Source organism: Haliaeetus albicilla, chromosome 21 (assembly GCF_947461875.1).
Source record: "Haliaeetus albicilla chromosome 21, bHalAlb1.1, whole genome shotgun sequence".
NCBI classification, from domain to species: Eukaryota; Metazoa; Chordata; class Aves; order Accipitriformes; family Accipitridae; genus Haliaeetus; species Haliaeetus albicilla.
Genome location: NC_091503.1, coordinates 6,225,586 through 6,249,345, shown reverse-complemented (window position 1 = coordinate 6,249,345; position 23,760 = coordinate 6,225,586). Strand labels below are relative to the sequence as shown.

At 35.9% G+C, this 23,760-nt stretch overlaps 1 protein-coding gene across 3 annotated transcripts in view; it reads left to right on the top strand.

Moving 5' to 3' along the window:
- Positions 1-23,760, top strand: part of CDH18 (cadherin 18) — a 506,683-nt gene that overhangs the window by 117,024 nt on the left and 365,899 nt on the right. For all 3 annotated transcript variants that reach the window (XM_069808908.1, XM_069808906.1, XM_069808901.1), the window contains exon 2: positions 1,652-1,751. The gene's annotated coding sequence lies outside the window, so the exon portion shown is untranslated. The remainder of the gene's footprint in view (positions 1-1,651; positions 1,752-23,760) is intronic.

Below are 23,760 nucleotides of genomic sequence, written 5' to 3'. Positions count from 1 at the left end.
GAGAATTTAACAATGAAGAAATTTCCTGATTCTGAAGAAGAGCATGTGAAAACAGAACGGATAGGGCTGTGAATCTTACAATATTTTTAAAGGGTAAACTCAACAGAACTGCTTCTGTTTCTGTTGTATGGAAGAGTTACAGGCTGACACGCAAAAAGTCAGGTCATTGAAAACACATCCCAGGTGCTAACCAGGAATCAGCAGTCCAGTTCTAGGGCAGCTGACACTTCATCTGTAATTAGCTCACGCTGTACAACATGGGTAGTGCTGGTTTGTCGTTGTTGTTTTTGGTAAAATCTAGCTGTTACTGTTTGTAGTTCCTCTGGGGTGACTAGAGATCTCTGATACTTACTACTTACATTACAAGGAGGCAAACGGGGAGCAGTAAAAATGATGTATTTGTGGAGACATTTCTGCAACTCCTGCTAATACCTTAACCCAAACACTTGTTCAAGGGCTTTGAGGTATGTTTGAGGACTTTGCTGTCAAAACAAGGAGGTGTCTTGACTTAGGAGATGATATCTTGTTGTGGGGAAAAAAAAACACCTGAGTGTGGAACAGAGGGCTAGGCTTGCTTGTGGTTTTCATGTTTCTTAGCATGAAAGATTCACGAGTACTTTAATGCAAACAGTGCGTTTTAAGAAAGCTAACAAAGCTTCTCTGTAAATGACATTCAAATACAACTATATTTTACTGATGGAATTTACAGTACACTGAGTGATGCTCTATCTCACATGCTTTTTTTAACTCATTAGTCTTCCATATATGACATACTCTTCCAGTGTCATAGATCTATAGATACTAACGCTGAGCAAGTAAAAAAAAATTAAAATAAATAAATAGGTAAGTTTATTTGCAGTTTTTGCATGGTATACCTAAATTCTGTTTCTGGTTTCACATTAATTAAGAATCTGCATACATGTCATTGGATTTTTCTGGTAGGGTGCTTGGAGGAATAATGCAAAAAAATATTTCTTAGTGATCTAGTGTATCTTTATTTAACTTTTTATTGCTTGACTTATTCACATTTATTAGGATGATTAACTGTGAGATTAGTTAGGTGATGATAGCTATGAAAAGTCAAAATTTTTCATGAGATTATATCAATATAGTGCATAATTGGGAATGCCTGGTAAATAATTAACGTATATAAATGAAGAAAAGTATTCTCTAAAACAGATTTAGTTCTAAATTTGTGCAAGATCAGGATTAGATTATCTTTGTTGTTTGAGTATTTTTCATGTGTTCTGAACAGTTTCTCTCAGAATCAATACGTCCTTATTTGTCTATGGCAGTAATTAACTGTTGTTCTAAAATCAAAAGGTTTTCAAATTAGCTCATTTTCCTAAATTCAGTATGAGATATGCAATCATGAATTACCAACAAGCTAGTTACAAGCCTTGAAAATACCATTGCTGTACATTTAATCATTTCAATTAGAGTTCCAATTTTGAACAGTTGCTTAAAAATAAAAATTCATACAATACTGTAGTACTGACTTTATAGATTTGCCAGAATAAACATCTTAACATCATCTTGTCCTGCTGCAACGGGCAGTCCAATGCCTATGATGTTGTCTGTTTTCTTAAATATCATGCAAAGGAAAACATTATTATCTGATCATATTCAAAATTTTGTCGTTCTATTTCAGTGAAAGCTGCTGAATTGTCATGCTTCTGATATCTTCAGTGGAGACTTGCAAGACTATTTGACAGAAACATATTTCTAAGCTTCTGGTTAGTCATCAACTAGTAAGTAGCTTCTCATATTTTCATGGTTTTCATTCACCTCCAATGAAGCATTTGGGTTGTCTTAGGTAAATAATATTTTTTAAAAAATATTTCACCATTATTTTCCCTTTCTTTTCTCTAAAAGCATTTTTCTCTAATGTCTAGTGCTCCTTTAAAGACTATAACACATATAAGTTAGCATTTATAAGTGCTTTAGCAAAAAAAGGAGCATTTTCTTAGTACTCCTGTTCAGCATCTATCAGAGTGCTGTTCAGTGACCTGTATTAGTCCCAGACTGCAAAGTGTAAGTAGCAATAAGAATTCAGTGGGTCATCTGTAACAAATATATGGCTCCATTAGCCTAATAGAGGTGGTCAAGAATGGTATCTAGCAATCAATTACTAGAGTTGGTAAATCAAGTTAAGTGGTACCTGAACAGCTAGGTTCTATCAATACCCACCTGTTTGATTTTCAGATTGTCTCATTTTTCTTACTATTTTACATACTTTGTTCCTCGTACCAATATTGTCTCTAATTTTTTTTAATTCCTTTTAGAAAATTGTAAGCCACTCATTTAAAGCAAATGCTCTTGTGGTCTTGCTATACCATTGTCTGGCATTATAATTTTTTTCATTCATATTCTTCTGCTTTGTTTCTAAACCCCAAGGAGAAAACTGGGCTGATGTGAAAGCAAGAAGTTTAAGATTTGAAGTATAGAAATCATAGGAAAAAAGCCCAAATTGTAAAACTTCAAAATGAGGGGAAGCTAGCTGTAACACTTCAATTCAATGGATTCTGCTCGGAAAGCAGACTGAACCTTTAAAAAATGTTGCCGGTGGACATGAGAGAATTGATGCAAGGTCTAGGTTACTTCTCATCAAAACATAGTGGGGGGTTTTCCCCCCCCAAATATGTAAATGTTGCTTTAATTTTTAGCAAAAAAAATTTAAAAATAACTAGTTATTTGACAATTACCTCAGTCTGAGTTGCAATATTTTTAGATTGTTTATTTTAGAATTCGATAGCTCAGCTTGATCATGTCATTCATTACTGTTTAACTTATAAAGTAACAGAGTGAGAATTATGTCTTCATTTTCAATGCTGTTTTATTAATTTAAACCTAACAAAAATAGGTCTTGATTCAACTGATTGAGTTGGTGGGAAGGATGGTGAAATTCAAATGTTTAATTCAGTGAGCTTTCATAGAAGAAGGCAATATCTAACCTGAAGTTGGAAAGCAAAATTAGGCTTAAATTCAAGTGAAAGATAAAACAGGAATCAAGTATTAGAAATCAAAGAAAGAAAAATGAAGCTTTTTATCAGATAAGCTATCTAACCCAGGGTGAGAGTAGCTGTAGAAATTTGCTAATTTGGGATGTTTGGGATTTTAAATCCCTCTATATCTAACCCAGGGTGAGAGTAGCTGTAGAAATTTGCTAATTTGGGATGTTTGGGATTTTAAATCCCTCTGAGCCTTTAAATGCAGTCTAAATGTATAGACTTATAAGTTAAAATACTTTTTTGAGTTTCATAAGAAGTTAATGAAATTTACAAGTGCAGAAATTACAACCTGAGTGTGCACATCTGTGTCATTCAAAAGGTTAGGGGAAATGATTACCTGTGCCCTGCCTTCAAACATATACAAGAAGGGAATGTATCCAGTCATACATCTGCTCATAGCCTGAGAAAGTTAACATAAATCATATGAATTTTTTTTTTTGTTGGTACTACATCTAAGTAACTGCAGTGCGCATTGTGTCAGGTATGTATGACTGAGTTAAAGGAGAGGAATATTTTAAGCATGGGAATGCTACAGGTGTTTTTTCAATGTCACTGAATGTCATCGATCTTTTTCAACACTTTGAACAGTTGAATAATTTTGGTGTGCTTCTGTATTTTCTTTTATCTTATTAACATAAAAGCGAAAAAGCTCTTGTAGGGAACAAAGCCAGGTTTTTATCTGGTGTCCTAAAAAAGCAAGAGGGTGATGAATATCAGTGAGCCACAGGTAAAGACATTGCTGCTTGAGTGGTGTGACACTGTGCATGATATCACCGAGTAGGTGAAAGTATAACATGGAGAGGCGGAATAAAGGCGTTCATTTATAAAGGACTCATCAGATGACACACTCACAAATTCATGATCTTTTTGACGACTATTACAATGGTGTACCTCTTCAAAGCCTTTGAAGAGCTTTAGCTGTGCAGCTCCCTTTTATGTCAGCAGGAGACATGCTTTGCTGCGATAAGATTTAGCTGACTTTCTTTCACATACTTTGTTACTGAGCAAATCAGACCTTGATCACTTCTATTATGGCATGCTATGCATTCTGAAAGTATGTTTAAGCAAGTAGTAGATTCATAAAGTAATGAAGCAAATGATAAGTAATCAGTGTAAGTTTTCATATTTTCTTAGCAGTTTCATTTTCATTTGTAGTTTTATGTAGTATCATTCCCTGAACACTCTTAACAAGGGTTTTTCAGTATCTCATTGATGCTACTATTTTATCCTTGGTTCATATTTCCTTTTTCTTTTACTTAGAAGAAAAGAAGAAAATTTGTTTTCAGGACCTTGGATTACTAGTTACAAAGGGAACAAAACTACCTCCTTCTCAGCCGGAGTTAAAATTCTATTGACATTATTAGTTTTAGGACTGGATTCTACAGACCTGATACTGTCCAGTGAGCTGAGAGTGCGTTGTACATGCTCAGTAAATACCTGTCATATGTGCTTTTAGGAAAGAAAAAAATAAAAATCCATCTCTCACAAATATTTGCTGTTTTAGTAAAAGCATTCTTCATATAAGAAAAAAATTATACTGACAAAAAGTAGCATGTTGTACTATAGTATGAGAGAATAAACCACCGGCTGTACTACAGCAGGACTTGAAGCTCCTGAGCTTAAAGGAAAAGTAGCTGTTGACCAGCATTCAGTCATTTTAGTTTGAAGGCAAACTGGGCCATGGAAGAAATTCAGACACGTTTCTATGGTGTTGGTTTCTAATAATATCAGAAGAGTTGTTATGGTTGTAAGAAATGTGATATCACCTTTGTTTGAAGGACCTCCACTGACCAGGAAGGATGAGTTGGTGCAGACACAGCTATATTGGCTTTATGGTATAGGAAGACTTCTCTGTGGCAGGGAATGATCATCTTTTGATTCAGGACAGTTTAAGATTCTCTAAGATGTATTGACATGAACTGGGGTGCAAGCCAGCTGCTCTGCTGTATCCTGAAGAAATGTAAACAGTCTAAAATGCAAGATGAATTTTAAAAAATGCATGGGTGAATTGTGAATAGGTAGAAGCACTTGTAACAGGGGTTTTCAATTAAATTTGTCACAGGAGTGCGATAGAGCGCTAGATTAGGAACTGGCACCTTGTATGTGAAAACAAATGAGGTGAAGAGGCATATGTCTAGAAATGAATATGTATCTTTAAAAATGTAGTAGCTTCACAGAAACATGGTGTGCTAAGACTTAATTGACTGATTTGTGATTAAAGGTTAGGAAAGCGCAAGTATACATGTAACTGTGATAGAAGACAATTAATTCCTACCCAGATTGGAAAACCAGTTAGCTTTAAAGTGATGCAGGGAGAGGAGACTTCCTGTTTTGTTTCTTTCTGATGATTCACTGCAAGATCCAGGCACAGTCCAAACCTGATCAGTTGATTTTACAAAATGTATTCAGCACATGAGCTTATGAAAAGTAGCTAGTAGAAATGTATTTCAACTCTGAAGAAATACACCCAGTTAACCTCTTCTTCAGTCTGTTAAAAAGTAAGTAGTCTCAACAGAACACAGTTTCTGATCAGCATTTGGACCCAATGCTCTCTTCTGCAAAAGTGGTAGATAGCATCTCTTAATACTTGCGGTCTATTAAGTTCTGCCACTTCCCTAAGAATCATACTGAGAAATAATTAAGTACAATTTTGGATTTTGCCCCATAACCATTTATAAAAGGACTGAAAAAGATGCTAATTTCTATCATTTATAAACCTATAGAGATAAAAAATTACACAATGAAATTATATTTCACTATTTGTAAATAACTAAAAAAAAAATAAAATTAAACACCATCAAATTTCCCAGTCATAAGGTGTGCTATTCAGGTATTGCAAACTTTAGATTTGACTGCTAAGGACGAGCTGTTTAGATTAATGGTTGGCTTGTTTGTTTAGTGTTGTTTGTTTCTTTAATTAAGCAGAAAAAATAAAAGCTTTGTATTTAGGAAGATGCTTTCATGCTTGAAGCTTAACTTTTCCTGTAGAAATCTAATGTGAAAGGAGTGTTTGAACAGTAAATTACAATAATAAATACTACAGTATACATTTACTGTCTGGCATATCATTCCTTTTTCCTTTTGAATGACTCGTGTTTAGACTTAAACATCTTGATTCAGGTTATACAATTCTAAACAGATGCAAAAGGAAAGGGATTTGAGGTAGACATGCTATGAGAACTGGAGAAGATTTTGGTTGCAATATGAAGACAAACTGTGTGTGTGATTAATATTCAGCGAGACCAATGAAAATTTAATTCAACTAATTTAGGTAACAGAGCATCTCATTTTCTTTTGCACTCCCAGTATAAATGCTATTTTCATCTCTATGGTGGTTCATATCAGCTAATTCCTGCACAACTACAGTTGCTGACAGTGGGAAAAATGTTGTCTTTGCTCTTACAAGTACTCTTTGAAGCCTACTGAGCAACATTGGCACAGACTGTTAGTAATAATTGAAATTACTTTTCTGAAAGTAACTTATCTCATCCTAACACACCTTATATTTTTGTCTGCTGTAATTTTCTTTCTTGTGGCCCTTTCTGGAAATACAAAGAAAGCCATAGTGAATAAGTATAGAATGCAGAATTCATTAAAATCTGTTTGAACATTGTGCAGACGATGTGCTGGGAAAAACACACAGAATGAATATTGATTTGTAATGTGTGTTGGGAGTGGAAGAATGATGTATTTCAGAAGAAGTTTGCCTTTGATTATTTAAAATATTCCTTCTGGTTTTACTGTAAAAAAAAATAATAAAAATATCTGTATAGGACTGTGAAGAATCCTCTATATTTTTAAACAATTGTTAGAAATGGATTAGCAGGAATCTGTGTGCTTATTAAAGGGTGATAACTATAGTGTCTTTTCAGTAAGAGGGCAGCAGGCAGAATTCTGGATTTTTGGGTGGTTTTTTGGTTTTTTTTGGGGGGGGCGGGGGGGGTAGATTAAAAATTGAATGCTCCTGTTACAACACATGTTCAACAGATTAAGAATATGAGGGGTTTTTCTTCACTTTTTGTGGTGTGTAGTGTTTCGGGGTTTTTCGGTGCGTCTGTACAAATCTCAGGTAAGCATGTCTGAAATCTAGTTAAAATAACTCTGGCCTTTTTGCGTGCCCCAGAAGTCCACACAAGGACTGTGCAAATTTCAACAATCAGAGGAATTACAACTGTTAGTAAAATAGATCAGCGAAGTAGGTGAATAACATACAAAATCTGTTACTGTAGTTTTTTTAAGCTTCTCAGGAATGTCTGTCCCTTTTCTCTTGCTTTGCCCCAATAACCTGGGAAACAAGTTTTTTTGAAAAATTCACAGAAAGATGAAATTCAGTTTATTACGCCAGAGTATAAGTCAGTATATTTTTCATTACGTCTTCACTCTTTCATGCTCTCTCTGGCCCTATGAGTCTTTGTGTTCCAGGCAGAATTTAACAGAATTTCAGGCAAAGAGGGGCCACAATTTTCCCTCCCTGCACAAGGTGTGACTGCTGATCCACGCCTGGGTCTCTTGGGACATCAGGAGGAGTCAGCTGAGAAGAATGGAACTGAGCCAGTGCTCTGGTTCTCAGAAAGTGAGGTTTCAGTTATGGGACAGAGAACAAATGGACAGAAGTACCAGGATTATTTAATTATGTTGATGTGCTTTTTAGTTACAGAGGTCTACCTCATGCAAAATATTTTTAAACAGGATGGGATTTGCTAAAATAAAGACTCAATCCAGGTTGCATGTACAAGTCCTTGTGTGTGAAGATTTCCTAACCAGAGTCCTCTTGGACATCTCACTGGATATCTGCTTTTCTTCAGAGTCCAGAGTCTTTTTCTCTGTAGAGATTGCCCTTTGAAGGCAACATACAGCTTTAAGGCTGTGATGAAATTTCAAACATGGTATATTTTCCTTAGCCCTCTATGGTTAGTTTCTCCCAAATGCATGTTAGAATTGCTTTTTTTCCCTGTTCTTAGTAGTGTGCTTTAAGAGATACTCTATGGTAATATGTTGACCCTGAGCAGTAGGACAGGAGATAGTCACAAATGTGAGTACTTGGCTCTTTGAAATTATTTATCATATATTATTTTAGCCCTTTTAGTTTTCCTCTGCAAGCTGTGTAAGGCAAGCAGCCCACTCTGCTTGCACATCCCTGCTCTGTATGAAACACTTCTACATGCTGCCATTTTTGCTACTAGCCAAAACGCAAACATGAATTTTAAAGACTGGGATCTGTACTATCTTACTCTTGTTTGGACAGTTATTCCAAAGCAAACCAGAACAAAGCTGTACTAAATCAGAATGATAGCCTTTTGTATGGTTGTAGCTCACTTTATAAAGTGCTGTGTGGAGTAGAGTCATTTGGTAAATACCGACGTGCTCTAGCACTGACGAGCCCCTCTTTTGACTCCCAGAAGCAGAAAGTGATTTATATAAGCTGTCACAGTTTTAACAGTAGTAATGCTCTCTTCCTCAGTGCTCTGAGAATTGAGTTGCTTGGCTTTTGAATATAAAATGCAATGAAGTAGGAACTGTATTGAATGGCAGTATGAATTTTTAGGTAATGACAACATTGTGTCAGCAGATAATGGTTGGAAAGCAGATTCACCCAAACCATTTTAACGTGTTTATTCATGTTTTTTCCTAGCCAGCATTATGCCCTTATAATTTAGTTTTCTCTCAATTGTATACATGTTCATTATCAAGAGGTAGTTTAACCTATCTTTGTATTCTTTCCAAAAAGAGAAGACTCACTTTTTTCCCCCTCATAAGTTAATCACAGTTATGCTAATTCAGTTTATTACCTGTTTTTGTCTGGAAGATGCTAAGACAGAAGCAGTGGAAGTAGTTCAGGACTTTTGTCAACATCATAGTCTTACAGAATTAAACAGTCCACATTGATGAAAATAGGAATTTTATATATAAGGAAGAAAGGTACATTGCTTACTCTGCAAACTTCATTTTTTACCATATACTCACTGAAACTATAATTTCCCTCCATGTAACTTCAGTGGTGAATTCAGACCTATTAGTTTGTGGACAGTGTAATGAAAAAGTTCACAAGCAGATTCCTGCTTATTTTGGTTTCCTCAGTTTTAGTTTACTGAGTTTATTTTGAGACCCTGCATTTCTAAAATGTTTGGGAATCTGTTTGCTGATCTCAGGTTGATTACACAGATATGAAGGAACTTAGAATAGCAAATTCATTTATGGAAACACTGATACTCAGATGTTTTCTCTGGAGAATATCCCTTATCTCTAGAATAAAGTGTATTTTCTAATGCTATTTGCTACCATAGGATTTTACTTGCAGAGAGTGCCCTATCATATTGATATGTTCTTATTTATATCTCTTCTCACCAAAAGTGGTTATTGTTATTCCCTACAGTGCCACTACAACAAAACTTACCAGCAGCAGGACTTTTATTTCTCATTACACGTTTTTCTACTTTTCAGATACTGCTTTCTGAAACATACTTTCTCAGTGTGCTAACTGAAGTATTTGTGTCAGCGATTTATAAACAGCAAAAAAAGGGGCTTCTGGTAGAAGGGGAAATCCTTGGCTTATTGTTCCTGTTGCTTGCTGTGAATACTCTAAGGAAAATTTCCAATCAACTTGTGAATGGGAACAGCGCCCACATAGCAGATGGCTATGAGTGTAAGCATACAGAAGACCATGTCCATGCATTAAATCTGTTTACTGAGGGCAGAGTTCCCAGGCTAAAATTTCATGTATCTGCAACTTTTGTGCCAATGATTGAAAGGATATGCTACTATTAGTCATCTTCTAAAGAAGTCTAACTTTGAGAAATAGTAACATTTTTCTTATCTGCATAAAAAGTCTTCCATAAAGATAAAACAAATTTTTTTGTTTGTTTTATTGCATATGGGATTAACAAGGATTTTTAAAATTTCTTTTTAAAATTGTTAAGTGGGAATTTTAAATAAGACCAACAAGAATAAATGTATTATCATCTAACAGAAGATGAATCATTACATAAAATTAACATAGTTTTTTGTGTCCAAATTGTCATAGAGTTAATAAATGAAAGTGAGATTCATTGGTTCCCCAGATAATTTTTGTTGTTGTTGTTGTTGAAAAACTGTTTTATAATCATATGCTCTAATGCTTCTATGTATTGTTAGATTGCTGCAAAGGAACTTGCTCACATGGACACATTTGCAGAATGTCACCATTGGTTTGCTTCATTAGAGTCTGTTCCTCTGTTGCTTCTTATGGGAGAGACTTATCATTCTCATTTATTTCACAACACTGTTGTGTGTGTTGATAAAATCAGCAAACAATTCCAGGGTAATCTGTTCTAGATACTTGATCTTGAATCACATTTTTCTTATCAGCTACACATGAATTTATAATTTGAAAAAAATATAGATATTAAATCTACCTAGCAGTCCTGATCAAGTGAAATAATCAATAGGTGGTCTTAAAAACCTTGAAGAAAAGAAAAATGATGAAAACTGACTACAGTGTTTGAATGAGTACAGAATTATTTTTTTTTTTAAACTATAAGTAGAACTAGTGTCCCTATACTTTAAACTACATGAAAATCACAGCTAGGATGATTAACTGAAACTTATTATCAAATTATTACTGAGGTCAAAGCTATACTATTTGAATAACAGCATTATTGAAAGCATTATTAAAAGATTTTTTACTATTAACATCAGTGTAATAGAAAGAAATAATACCTTACAACTTGATTTTTGCTATTCAGCTCTTCTGTATTTGAGAACTTTTTCAGCTTGGGCTTTTTCAGTTTTAAAATACATATTTAAATATAAATTTAAAGATATTTGTTATTCAAAAGATTAGATGTTGAATGCTGCAAACCTTTGTTTGATGGTTTGAAGTCTGGAGGAAAAAAACCTGAAAATATGATGTCCATTTATTCCTTTGGGAAGAGAAGGTAGTGTCAGCTATTTTCTTATGCATTCAGTATTATTTATGCTGGTGAGAATGTAATCTTTTGGGAAAACGGAAATCTCATTGCTTCTTCAGGTCTAGTATTCTTTGCAAAACAGCCAAGTAGTGATACTGAGACTCCAAAAAAGCTTGGTTCCTGCCAGGAGGAGATTACTTTATTGTCTAAATGAAGGTAATCTGTGGGAGGCATTTTTTGAAAGCCCCATTCAAACCACAGACTGGTTTTATTTTGGATTACAGAAACGTCTGCAAACATTCCACTGGGCAGAACATTTGATTAAAACTGTTATGTTTTTTGGGTCTGTTACAGACACTCGGCAGAAATTGGTTGAATTCAGAAGGCAGGTCCCTAGGCATAAGGTACCACCATCTGAGTAAAGATAGTAAAATCTTGTATCTAGATAAGTTAAAGTAACTTAGGGAATGCATTATTTGTTTTAAGACAGGGCTTTCCATAACCTTATTTGAACTTCAGTATTGAAAAACATGCTTACCGTTCGAATTTTGCAGAATAGTGTATGGTATTTCAAGGGGTAGGAGGGACGTGATTTCAGGTACATAGCAATTCCATTTTAGGCAGGATATGGAATGAAGGATTTCTGACTTAATTTTCTTCTCCTGCTTGCAGCATATATACTTTGTGAACTGATTCCATCATCCTCTCCCCTGCAAAAAACCCACTTGTTCTAAAAGGCTCTTGCAAATGATTCTGTGTTCAGTTCCTCCATAGCAAGCAACATGTTCTGCATTTTTACATTTTATGGTTTGGAAACTAACAGAAACAATAGCAAGGCTCCTCTTTTTTTTTTTTCTTTCTTTTTTTTTTTTTTGTTGTTAATATGTTAATCATTAACATCTGATTACATTATACAGTGTGTAGTCTGGACTACAACAGAATTACTTAGCTTCAAATAAAACTTTATCAGTTTAGCAAGCTATGTATATTTTTGCTTGGTTTTAATAAATTAGCCATATCTGCTTATTTACTTTGTTATATTTACTCACAAAACTTTGTCTAGACAGTGAATTAAAATATCTCTATTTAAGATCTTAACGGCATTCAAAATTAATTTAATAAAATGAACAATGCTTAGTACAACTATTATAGCCTAAAGTAATTTGAATAATTGAATACCACTTTGTCTAGAGAAAACCATTTGTAGCAGCACTTGCTTTTCTAAAGGAAAGCAGAGTGAAAACTCCAAATGTTATGTTGATAAATGTTTTGTAAAACCTGCTGAGCCCATTGCGTATGTGTGGATAAAGCATCTAGACACTGACATTCTCTTAATGTTATTCATAGCTGCAGCAAAAAGCAAATGATAAGTGCACTCAAGCACACAGAATGTTAAGTGTTTAAGATGGCAGCTTAAAAAGAGATCTACGTACTCAGAGGAGAAATAGCCTTTAGGGTGTTCACAGCAGGAGGAACCCCAGAGAGCAGATGAAAGCAGGTGTAGAAATGACAGAGTAATTCTTCTTTCCATTGAAGATGTTGAGAGTTTAGTTCAAGGGACTGCAGTTTCAATCTACTCATTTTTCAGTTTCCTTTCTTTGACTTCTGCTGTGATTAGAAAGGATTATAATAAAATATTTAGTTGGGAGAAGATGCAAATTAGGTCATCTGCCATAGTGACCTTGTAGATATGATGAAAACTTCACAAGAAAATACCCAACAAAGGGAAAAAAAACAAACCTCCAATTATAAACTAGGGGGGAGGCAATTCAAACCAGACAGAAACCTAGAACGTCTGCCAAAATAACACACTTATACTAGACCATGATGCTTTGATGAAAGGTTAGTAAAATGTATACAGTACATGGAAAAGGAAGACATTTGTATACCGTATAAAGTGATTAACAATGGCTATCACATTTATTTGCCTGAAGAAAACCAAGCTGAGGGACACCAAGCTGAGCAGTGTGGTTGACAAGCCTCAGGGACAGGCTGCCATCCAGAGGGACCTGGACGAGCTGGAGAAGTGGGCCCATGTGAACCTCATGGGGTTCAACAAGGCCAAGTGCAAGGTCCTGCACATGCGTCGAGGCAACCCCCGGTATCAATACAGGCTGGGGATGAAGGGATTGAGAGCAGCCCTGCCGAGAGGGTCTTGGGGGTACTGGTGGATGAAAAGCTGGACATGACCCGGCAATGTGGCTCGCAGTCCAGAAAGCCAACCCTGCTGTCCTGGGCTGCATCCCAAGCCACGTGGGCAGCAGGTCGAGGGAGGGGATTGTGCCCCTCTGCTCCGATCGGGTGAGACCCACCTGCAGTCCTGCGTCCAGCTCTGGGGTCCTCAGCACGGGAGAGACACGGACCTGTTGGAGCGAGTTCAGAGGGGGGACACCAAGATGATCCGAGGGCTGGAACACCTCTCCTATGAGGAAAAACAGAGAGAGTTTGGGTTATTTAGCCTGGAGAAGAGAAGGCTCCAGGGAAACCTTACTGCGGCCTTTCAATACTCAAAGGCCGCTTTCAAGAAAGATGGGGACAGACTTTTTAGCAGGGCCTGTAGCAATAGGACAGGGAGTAATGGTTTTAAGCTAAAAGAGGATAGATGCAGACTAGATGGAAAGAAGACATTTTTTACAATGAGGGTGGTGAAACACTGGCAGAGGTTGCCCAGAGGTGGTAGATTCCCCATCCCTGGAAGTGTTCAAGGCCAGGTTGGACGGGGCTTTGAGCAACCTGATCGAGTTGAAGATGTACCTGCTCATTGCAGGGGGAGTTGGACTAGATGACCTTTAAAGGTCCCTTCCAACCCAAACTATTCTATGATTCTAATCTATGTTAAAAATAACCTCTCATACTCCATCGGCTGCTTTAACCACTTCACTTTAATCATGATGTGGCTTAGATGTTCAGCTTTATTTAGTCCACCATTTCAGCTACTCTGATGTGTCACATGGAGAAAACAAATATATCAGCCCACAGTATATTTTAGCTACTGTTTTGACCTAAGATGTCAGGGGTAGTTTGGGGAAATAAAGATAAGAAAACCTTCCAGTACAGTTCTCTTCTAAATACTTAAATGTATTTACAGTAAACTTAACCTCATCTAAGTGAATTGTTCTGTGTGCACATGCAAATTTTAACATAGTAATTGAACTACCAGTATTTACAGCAGTGTGCCAACAGAAATTCTTCCAGACATTCCTTTCGGAGATACTTTAAAACCATCGTATCCTTTGTCTCACATTGGGTGTATTTTTAAAAATATGTGTTTAGATAATATTATGTATGTATTTTTCACTAAGTTCACCATTAGTAGGAAACAACATATACATGGGAAAGCTGTTTTTCATGTTTTGGGAAAGGTCCATCTTCCTTGTAATGAAGAGAAACACTTAAGGCTAAAGCTTTTACTTCTCTTCTTCTGCTGACTAATGGCAATATCATGGGGAATGACCCGATCTTGCTGCTGCATTATGTTACCAGGGCTGCTTGTGTGAACATGTGTGTGATACTGCCTTGTGGCTGTTGTAAGGAAAGAGTGAAGTTATTGGCCAGTGAATGAATGGTTCTTCCAACAGAGTGTAATAATTGCATTTTTGAAGTGGTCCAGAATACAAGCCTATGTCCTCATGTGTGTTTGCTGTAAATTGGAATTTTTGTTATTGGCATCTCAGAGATTTCCTACCTCAGTATTTTCAACACTCACAAAATCCCATTTCCGTCTGTTTTCAGCCACACTAACAAACGCCATAAACTTTGTTGAAAAAGAAATTACATTTCCTAAGATTTTTGTCAATGCTTCCCTACATTGTACATTATAATAGCAAACAGAGAATCATCATCCACTCTGCAGGGACCAGGCAACTCAGCAGCAGGAGGAGACTATAATTTACTGGAAGGCAAGGAATGAAATTACCTAACAGTTGCCAGGCTTATGTCTTACAAGTACACCAAGAAAAGAACATGGTTTGGTTGGTTTTATTTTTGTATAATTTGTGTATAATGCAGAAAAAAGTAAGCTGTAAGAATAAATTAACAGTGTTAGGTTAATGGTTGAACTTGATCTTAAGGGTCTTTTCCAACGAAAATGATTCTATGATTCTAATAGATTGCTACAAATACAAATAATCTTGTACCAGAGCTTAATGAAATCAGTAAAACTCTGATGTTATTTGGATTTCCCTGCTTACAGAGATGATCAGCTCTGAGCTTTCTATTTCATATACATCCAGAGAACAAGTCTGGTCAGTAAAAAAATCCTCATCCAAGCTAGTGAAGAAAGAGTTATCTCTACTTCCCGTGTGGCTGCTATGAATGGCTTACATGCCAGCATGCAGTGCTGTAACAGTTTCTTGGATGTTTGGGGGTTTATTATTATTATTATTATTTATATATATTTTCAATGCTGAAGCATTGGTGGCCATGCATATGCAGATGGACTTGATTAATTAGCCCAGTGACTTTGATCATGCTCAGTTTGGTTGTAGCTTAGCCACTGTGTTACAGAGTTTCTGTGATATAAATAGGTGGAAGCATTATTGCTGAAGGCATGAGAAATATTTACTGATTTTGTTTACTACTGTCAGTTAGAAGTGTCAGGCCTGACCTAGGCAAAAGCCTAAAAAAGGCAAACAGTAACAGCTGGCAAATGCAAATAAAAAGGAAGGGAATTTGCATTTAAGCCTGTAAAAGAGGAAGGGCAAGAGGAAGAAAGAGAGGGAGACCTCTTGCAGTTTTTAAAGATAGAGAGTAGGAAAATATATTACTGGTAATTGACTGGAAGCAATGAAAAATTAAATGTAAATGGCTGGGAAAATTGCTTTATTCCTTAACAGTGCCTAAGAACCTGTGTGGAAGAGAAGAACTGGGGGCGGGAAATAAGTAAAAGAATGATCACAATGGTAAGAGAAAGGGAAAGACAGAGAAACCTCTAGCATGTAGCAAAATAGCATATAGCAACAGTAAAAGACAGGTGAGCTTTTTTTTTTCCCCCTTTTTTTTTTTTTTTTGATGAATGGTAGCAGAGCATAGCCAGAAAACAGTTGTATGGGTTATATTTGAGAAGTGGGATATGTGATATAAACCAGGTTGCTTCCTGCATTCAGATTGTTTCAGATAATAGAAAAGGATAGCTCCACATATACCACTATATATATGTATACTTTGTGCGTGTGTTTATGTGTGTGTGTATATATATGTATATATATACACATACATGTGTGTATGCATGCATATGGAGAGTTGGCTATGGGTCCAAATCTGCTGCAAATGTTCCTTATTTTTATTTTTTTTTAATTGTACACATTTGTTTTGTTTGCCATGGTTGTATTTCATTCTCTTAGGTTGCTTGTCTCTTCTGTGTCCTTACTTTGATTATGTTCTTAGAATAATAAGGGAAACAAAACATTTGTAGTTTAAGATGAAATTTAATCAGTTTGTTGAAGAGACTGACATAATGCTAAAACAAATAAAGGTGTATGCTGGAAGACCAAAGAGCTCTTTCTAATCTTGGATGTTTCTTAAATCCCATCATAAGATGCTACTGCTTCCCACAGCCTGCTTTCCAGCATTAAACTGGCAGAAATGTAGGCATGATATTCTCACTCTCTTCTCTTTAAGAATGTAAACCAACACCCCTCAGAACATACACATGTGAAACTCCTGTGAGTTAATTGCTCTAAGATTTATAATGTAGGCCTGATAGTGAATCTCTCACAAACAGACAATTGCTTGAATGAATAACATGTTTAAAGTCAAGGACTATGTAATATCTGTATGCTTCAAAGAGCTCTACTGAGTCAGAAAGTATCTCTGCTAATTTCAGTAGAACTTAAATAAAGCCGTTGTATACTTGGTCCATATATTATTATAGGTGGTGACGTTTCCCAGCTTGTCAATTTTTAGGTCTATAGCTAGAAAGTTGCAATGAAAGAGTTCCTTTTGTTTTGCATGCTAAAGAGAATCAGAAAGGGAGCACAATGATATTCATTGAACGTGGGATGCTTCAATAAAAAATTATACCAACAAAGATAATTTTTGAGATTAGTGGAATATTTATATTTTTATTCTGCCTCTTGGCCCCCTATTATAAGTTGATATAAAGAAATAATTCAGCCATGCAGATGTGTGCAACTTTCAAATATTATCTCATTTGTTGTACTTGGGTTTTCTGTTGAATATATTGATGCTACTCACCTTCTCTGAAGCATCCACTGTAAATGTGCCATCTTAAAATAACTACTTTAATTGAAATATTCTCCTCCAACACATAAACACCTGGACACTGCTATGCCTTTTCAGAACTTTGTACTATCTGCCCTGTCTGCATAAGGTCATCATCTTCTTTTACCTTTGATGTCTTCTTAACTGTCCTACCAGTGGTATGCCTTGTTCTTGTCTTTTCCCAAGTTGCTTCTGCCTCTGTTTTTGAAGAATTCAGTGGGGACTGGTAACCTTTTAATTCAGATTTAAAAACAACCCATACAATTATTTTGTTGGAACATAATTCTGTGGATTTTTTGTTTTCTGTAGAATGACTTTCAAATCTTGAATATAATATACTGCTTTTTATTGGTGATTGGAAGCATTTATAAGGGAATATATTGTCTACGTGCTGGTAAGTGTTGTCCACAGGAAAATGACCTTTGGGTCCTGTATAACAGTCAGGATGATTTCTGGCAATCTTTTGTTTCTCCTTAGGGACTTCTCGCCGACTAGATGCAGTCCACCATAAATGCATTCTCATCAGAGTGTGTTTATGCATAGCGGTGTCGGAAGTAATAAGCACTTGGTTTGGTCTAGCATATGAGTCAGTAAATACATAAACAGGTACAGATTTATGACTCTACACTTCAGCGTATCACAGTGCTTGATATACAGTGCAGTCAACTTTATCTGAATGTCACAGAGGATAGTGAATGTATCTGTAATATCAAGGCCATTTTTGATGTAATTAATAGGTTGGGATTTCTTTTGTACCAGAGTTTCAAATAACTTTAGTTCTCCTAATCAGGCTTATTGCATATGGAATGGGTGTCCTTGAAATATGTAAATTATCCTGTGAAATACAGCCATGCAGATATTAAGTATAGGCTGATGTCTTTTTACAAGTGTGAATATTTTAGTGGATAGCATTCCTCTTGGAGACATATTGACTCTTTAGCAAGTAACACAAATTCCAAAGTGTTTATTCACATTACTAGTGTTAGTGAAGCCTTCTTTGGTGGAATCAATGGAAAAACTCTCACTGCTATCAGTGGATTAAATATGTCAGTCTGAAAAACTGCCAGCTATGACTGTTCACAAGGTTACTACATTTTATCTCACCTTTACTATTCTCCATCCTATAGCTTTGCCAAGCATACCTGAGCTACACTTCATTTTTTTATGTGCTTTGTTTTCTGTCAAGGGAATATGCCATGATTGTAAACGCTACAATAGCAGACTAAGACTTCCTTTTTCTTTTTAAATGGCAGTCATCTGCTTAGATAATATTCCAAGAACCTTCATCTACATATCTACCTTTTTGAAAATGTAAAAGGATCAAGATAACTTTACTTCTCAGATGCACCTCACTTTTAGAACTAGAAGAAAAAGGTGACTTATACTGTTTCTGATCAGAAAGAATGCCTTGTTCTGTTGCATGTGTGGGGTTAAGGCATTGGAAGAGATACCTTTAATAAGCATGCAATTTTTTTTAGCATTCCATTTAAGCAAATGTGAAACTTAAATAGCAACTGTGGCTATATAACAAATGAAAAAGTGAAGGGAAGATCCATCCTGGGACAGTGTGTGCTACATTCTGCACAGTTCTATTAATCATGGAAGAAAAGCCTGATGTCTGCTAAAACAATCCTTGTGCTTCTGAATTTTACTCAGTGCTATTGTTCATGATCAGTCTTCAGCTGCTCACGTGCCATGTGAGCCATTAGAAGCTATTTTAGTTATGGACTCTTACAATGTAATGTGTGGATGTGATGGGGTAGTCTGAACTTGGTTTGGGAATTTTACCAGAAAGAAACCTTACTGAAGGAAAGATTAATTCTATTTCATTTAAATGTTAAGTAAACTTTGGATTGTGTATAGCTAATCAATTTTCAGGATTGTAAAGCACAGACGAAGAAGCTCTTGTGGATACCATAAGCATAGATTATCATCTGCTCTGGACATCGTGCTTGGATGTCCTGGGGAAAATTCCCTAATGCTTGATAATTTGTAAATTAATTTAACTTCCAGTGTCTTTTTTATTTTTGGACCAAATAAGTCAATCTAAGCAAATGTATTACCATATCATTATTTTTCTATTCACTGGAGGTTCTGTCTGAACACAAGGAAAAGCTTCCTTACCGTGAGGGTGACCGAGCACTGGCACAGGTTGCCCAGAGAGGTTGTAGACTCTCTAACCTTGGAGATATTCCAAAGCTGACTGGACATGGTGCTGAGCAGCTGAGCCAGCCTGAGCAGGGGCTTGGACCAGATGACCTACAGAGGTTCCTTCAAACCTCAACTATTCTGTGATTCAGTGATACTGGAACTGTAAAAAAAAGGGGAATGATTTTTAATATTTGGACTACTTTGATTTGTCAGTGGAAAATGTTTCTGTTGTAATCATCTCTACACAAGAAATTCCCTGGTTCAGCTTTCTGAGTCCCTAGTAGGACTGCCTTTCACTATCAAGATCTTTATATAAACTAAGCTATATTAGCAATAGGTATTTGGCTAGAAATCAGTAGAACTAACAAAGTCTGTGTGGTGGCAGAGTTTGAATTTTGTAACAGCAAAATCTTTTCCCAGGGAATTTTTTACTACACACTGTCTTGTTTTCTTCATCCTAAATAGTAAACAGTCTTCTTAGTGGAGAGTGTCCTTTTCCAGCAGCCTGCTTGTTTGCAAACCTCACATCTTCAGCAGCTTTGTTTTTAGTAACTCTCCCACTCTTAAGCTGTAATGCCGGCTGGATTTTACTAGGGGGATTTGTAGTCACCGTTTTTTCTGCCGGCACAGGAATAGTGGCTTGTAGATGTGAATGGGACTGTAACTCCTGGTTGTGAGGCTGTGGCAGAACACCAGTAACAACATACCCCTGTATACGGTGGGCAGTTTGGGTTACAAGAAGCTAGAGAAACTTTCATTTTTATCCCTTGACTTACCTCAGTTCATCTATGCATCATACTCAGCAGTAGGATAATTTGGACGTAGTTTGGCTTCCAGTCAGTCCTAACAGAGGAATTATATAGAAGGAAGCCTGTATCTGTGCAAATTGGTGAGCAATATGTGGGTGGTTCCAGCGAGGTGCTGCAGCATCAGAACAAGCCCTCGCGTGTGGAGGCATGAAAGGCACGGCAGGGACATGTAGTGTCTTGCCACTTTGCCAGGGAGACTGAGAACCGACGCTGTATCTGAGGTAACGATGTGCAGCAGAAGCACTGTGAGGGCTTAGCTTTGTGCCATTCTCATTTCGATTAAAAAGATTTCTTGAATTTTGAACACTGTGCTAATAAGAGCTGGAAGGTCAAATAATACTTGATTAAGTTGAAAGGCTCAACAGTGAATAGTTGTAATGCGTACCACAAGTCATGATTTCACAGATTTGTATTTAACTGAACTATAACAAATGAAGCACTTAACCTACATAAGGCTATAGGTTCTGCCATGGGTGATTACAGCAGTAGCGTCTAGTGCTTCCTGCCCTGTTGCAGTATCACCCGGCCAATCATCTGCCGTAAGAATGTGCCACTAGAATTAAACTTACTTGGGGACAGAAGCAATCACACAGTTAGCAAAGCTGAATATTCGGATATTTGGACCACTTATGATCATGACAGTCATCATTCCTGAGAACCGCTGTGACCATGAAGTCGTTGATTTGACAAATGTGGGAGATTGAGGCATTGCACAGAATACATACTAGCATTTTTACCTTGCAACCAAAGACTGAGTGTCTAGCTATGGCATGGATCTGATTAAGGGGAAGTTAGTTTTCTGAAAATTTGGTTTAGGAAAATTGCAACTTCTTATTCAGGTCTCTTTCCACTTTTTCTTCTGCTAGCTCACTTGACTCTTTTGCCTCCTCTTCCCTATTTTTCTGTTAGACTTTGTTTCTGTCACATTTATCTGACTTTATTGATTACCATTAAGATTCTTCAAAGTTATTTTCTTTGGTATGTTGCCATTATACTGTATATGAATTGTTTCCATGTTTTCATGACTTTTATGGTATCCTAATTTCATGATGTTTATAAAGCATAGCTAAAGTTAGTAGCTTTCATAAATGGGTGTTGATACAAGAAAGAACAAGCAATTTAACCACCTGAAAATTTTCAGGATAGGTCTGAATGTTGGAATAAAAACTTGTAAATACCAGTTGTGTAAACAAAGATAAAATTAAGACCATATACTACCAAACCTAAAAGAAACAATGTAAATCAAATAGGAATTACATAAATTAGTAGCAGCATTAGACTGTGATCAAATCAATTCCGGTAGACCAGATAATCAAATTTTAAGGTCTTGATGACATATGGAGTTTTTGCTGATTAAATATCTGATTAACTCCATGCATAATGCTCTTATTCCAATATAAGAGAACCTTTTTCTTTTAATCTCAGCTTATTTTGATGGCAGTGGACATTCTATCTTTATGACATCTGCATATAGAATGATCCAGTGAGAGCTAACAAACTATATTGTAAATAGAAAAGAATTCAAAGATTTAGCTTTCTATTGACTGTAATCACAATTAAGTGGTTCATCTGGCTAAGTAAAATCTGTAAGTTGGAACAGGTGTTACGTATTAATAGTTTATCTGAGTGAATTACTCAGCATCTGAAGTCAGTCACAACTTTAGAGCATATTTGGAATTTCAGTGATGTAACAGAAATATTCAGCCAAATCTTTCTTTCTCTTTTTTTTTTTTTTTTGTATTATAGACTACTGAGGCTTTCTAAAAAGATTTGATAGTACCATAGTACCTGCATGACAATTACAGAACAGAATCTGGACTAAAACTGGTAGTACTATGTTTATCTTCTTAGGATATAAAAATGCAGAATACTTTTGTGTATGAACACTTTTGTGTCATAGTAATTAAGGCAAAGGAAATATGCCTTTTCTCCCTTGAGCTGAAAGACATCGAGAACAGAACTTTATCAGTCTTTTATACACTGTTCGCTGCTTTATCTAACTGTCAGTCTTATTTTTTATTCATCTCTTTTCAAAGGGGAAAAAAAATATTTCAATGTCTCTTCAAATGAGCATTTTACTTTTTGGTAAGAGCACATCCTTGTTTTTTATTTTTATTTCCATTTTCTATGCATATCAGTTGCAAAATAAGCAAGACATTAAGTAACTACTCCCAAACTCACTGAAGTCAATATCCTTGGACCATGTTTCAAATTTTTGTTCCAGTTATCCCGGTTATACAAAGCAGTCCTTCACTTTATACTTTTAAAGGCTTTTGATTAAATGCCATTAAGATTTAATGCACATATGTGTGTTGAAAAGGAACTAAATAAAATTCAGCATCTCTAAGTTAAATCTTTTGTACACAATAAGGAAAATAAAATTATTTAATAAGAATGTTTAGTGTGGAATTAAGTTTACTAAATTTATGTCAGCTAATTATTTTTAAAAAGTCTGATAAATAAGTTCAGGGAAGGATCATCTACCTGACATTTGTTTTGTGGGTCTTTTTTTTTTTTTCCTTAATTTTTTTCTTTCCTCAATGAGGAGTCCTGTTTGGCATAAATGCTTCAAAATCTGTAAGATTTCAGTGGGGTGTATCATGCTCTATGATGCACAGCATGGATTTCTACTAATCTTTGTCTACTTGCATACAATTGATACTCATATATTTAAGTTCCTGTGTTCATAATAGTCAAGTTTTGGTGATCCCATGTTTCAGCGATGGAAACAGTCTAAAAACCTAAGGTGTAAGTAAGTGGAAGGTTTTTTCTTTAAGTAGAACAGATTATTGCATTGGAATTATATTATTCTCAGAAGTTCTTACTGTAAATGGAAAATAATGTTAAGATCTTTTCACGCTTTCTTCAGTTCATTCTCTCCACTTTGTTTTTCTTGATAGCTGGGCTGTGTCTGACAGCAAACAAGTAGTACTTGATTAAGTCAAAGAAAGCTAAACAAAGGTTTTGCTTAATTTAAATCTCTGAATTTCTAACATCTATTAAGCTGTATTCCTACAAAATAAGACCACATTCCCTCAAAAGTTCCTGTTGGAAGGACTGCTTCATTTGTAAGCTGGCTGGATCATCTGCAGTATGATGCACATTGAGTTTCAGCTAACAGTGATTTTCCAGATAAAATATCCAGAAGCACATTTCAGGATTTGTGACTTTCAAATATTTTGATGAAGAACCTCTTGACTAATTGTGCACTCCGTAATGATCCAAGATTATTTTAACAAATGTGGAAGTAACATGCAGGGGGAAATAAAATTGAATGGCACCCCAACCATAATGAGAAATAAAAGCTTTAACCACAACACGATTTTAACGAACAGTGCGTGCAGCGCTAACTATAGTTTTGAAAACCTCCTACTGCTTATTGTCACTGGATGAGGCAGAAGGCAGGATTCTCACAGTGTGATGAACCATTAGTCTAAGAAGTGTCAATAATGCAGATAAAAATTGTTTGTAAGGTGGTGAAGCTAAATACATTCGCCCTTGATTTGACATCAGCTTGACATTCAGATTCTCCAACATGACACACAAGTGATGATGAACGAACTTCTTTTTCTGTGCATTCATGTTTGATTTATTATAGTTGGACAGTCTATGAAGTGTGGAGCTATATAGACAAGTGAGCATTACAAATAGAAAACTCTCAAATACTGTTCTGTGCATGTT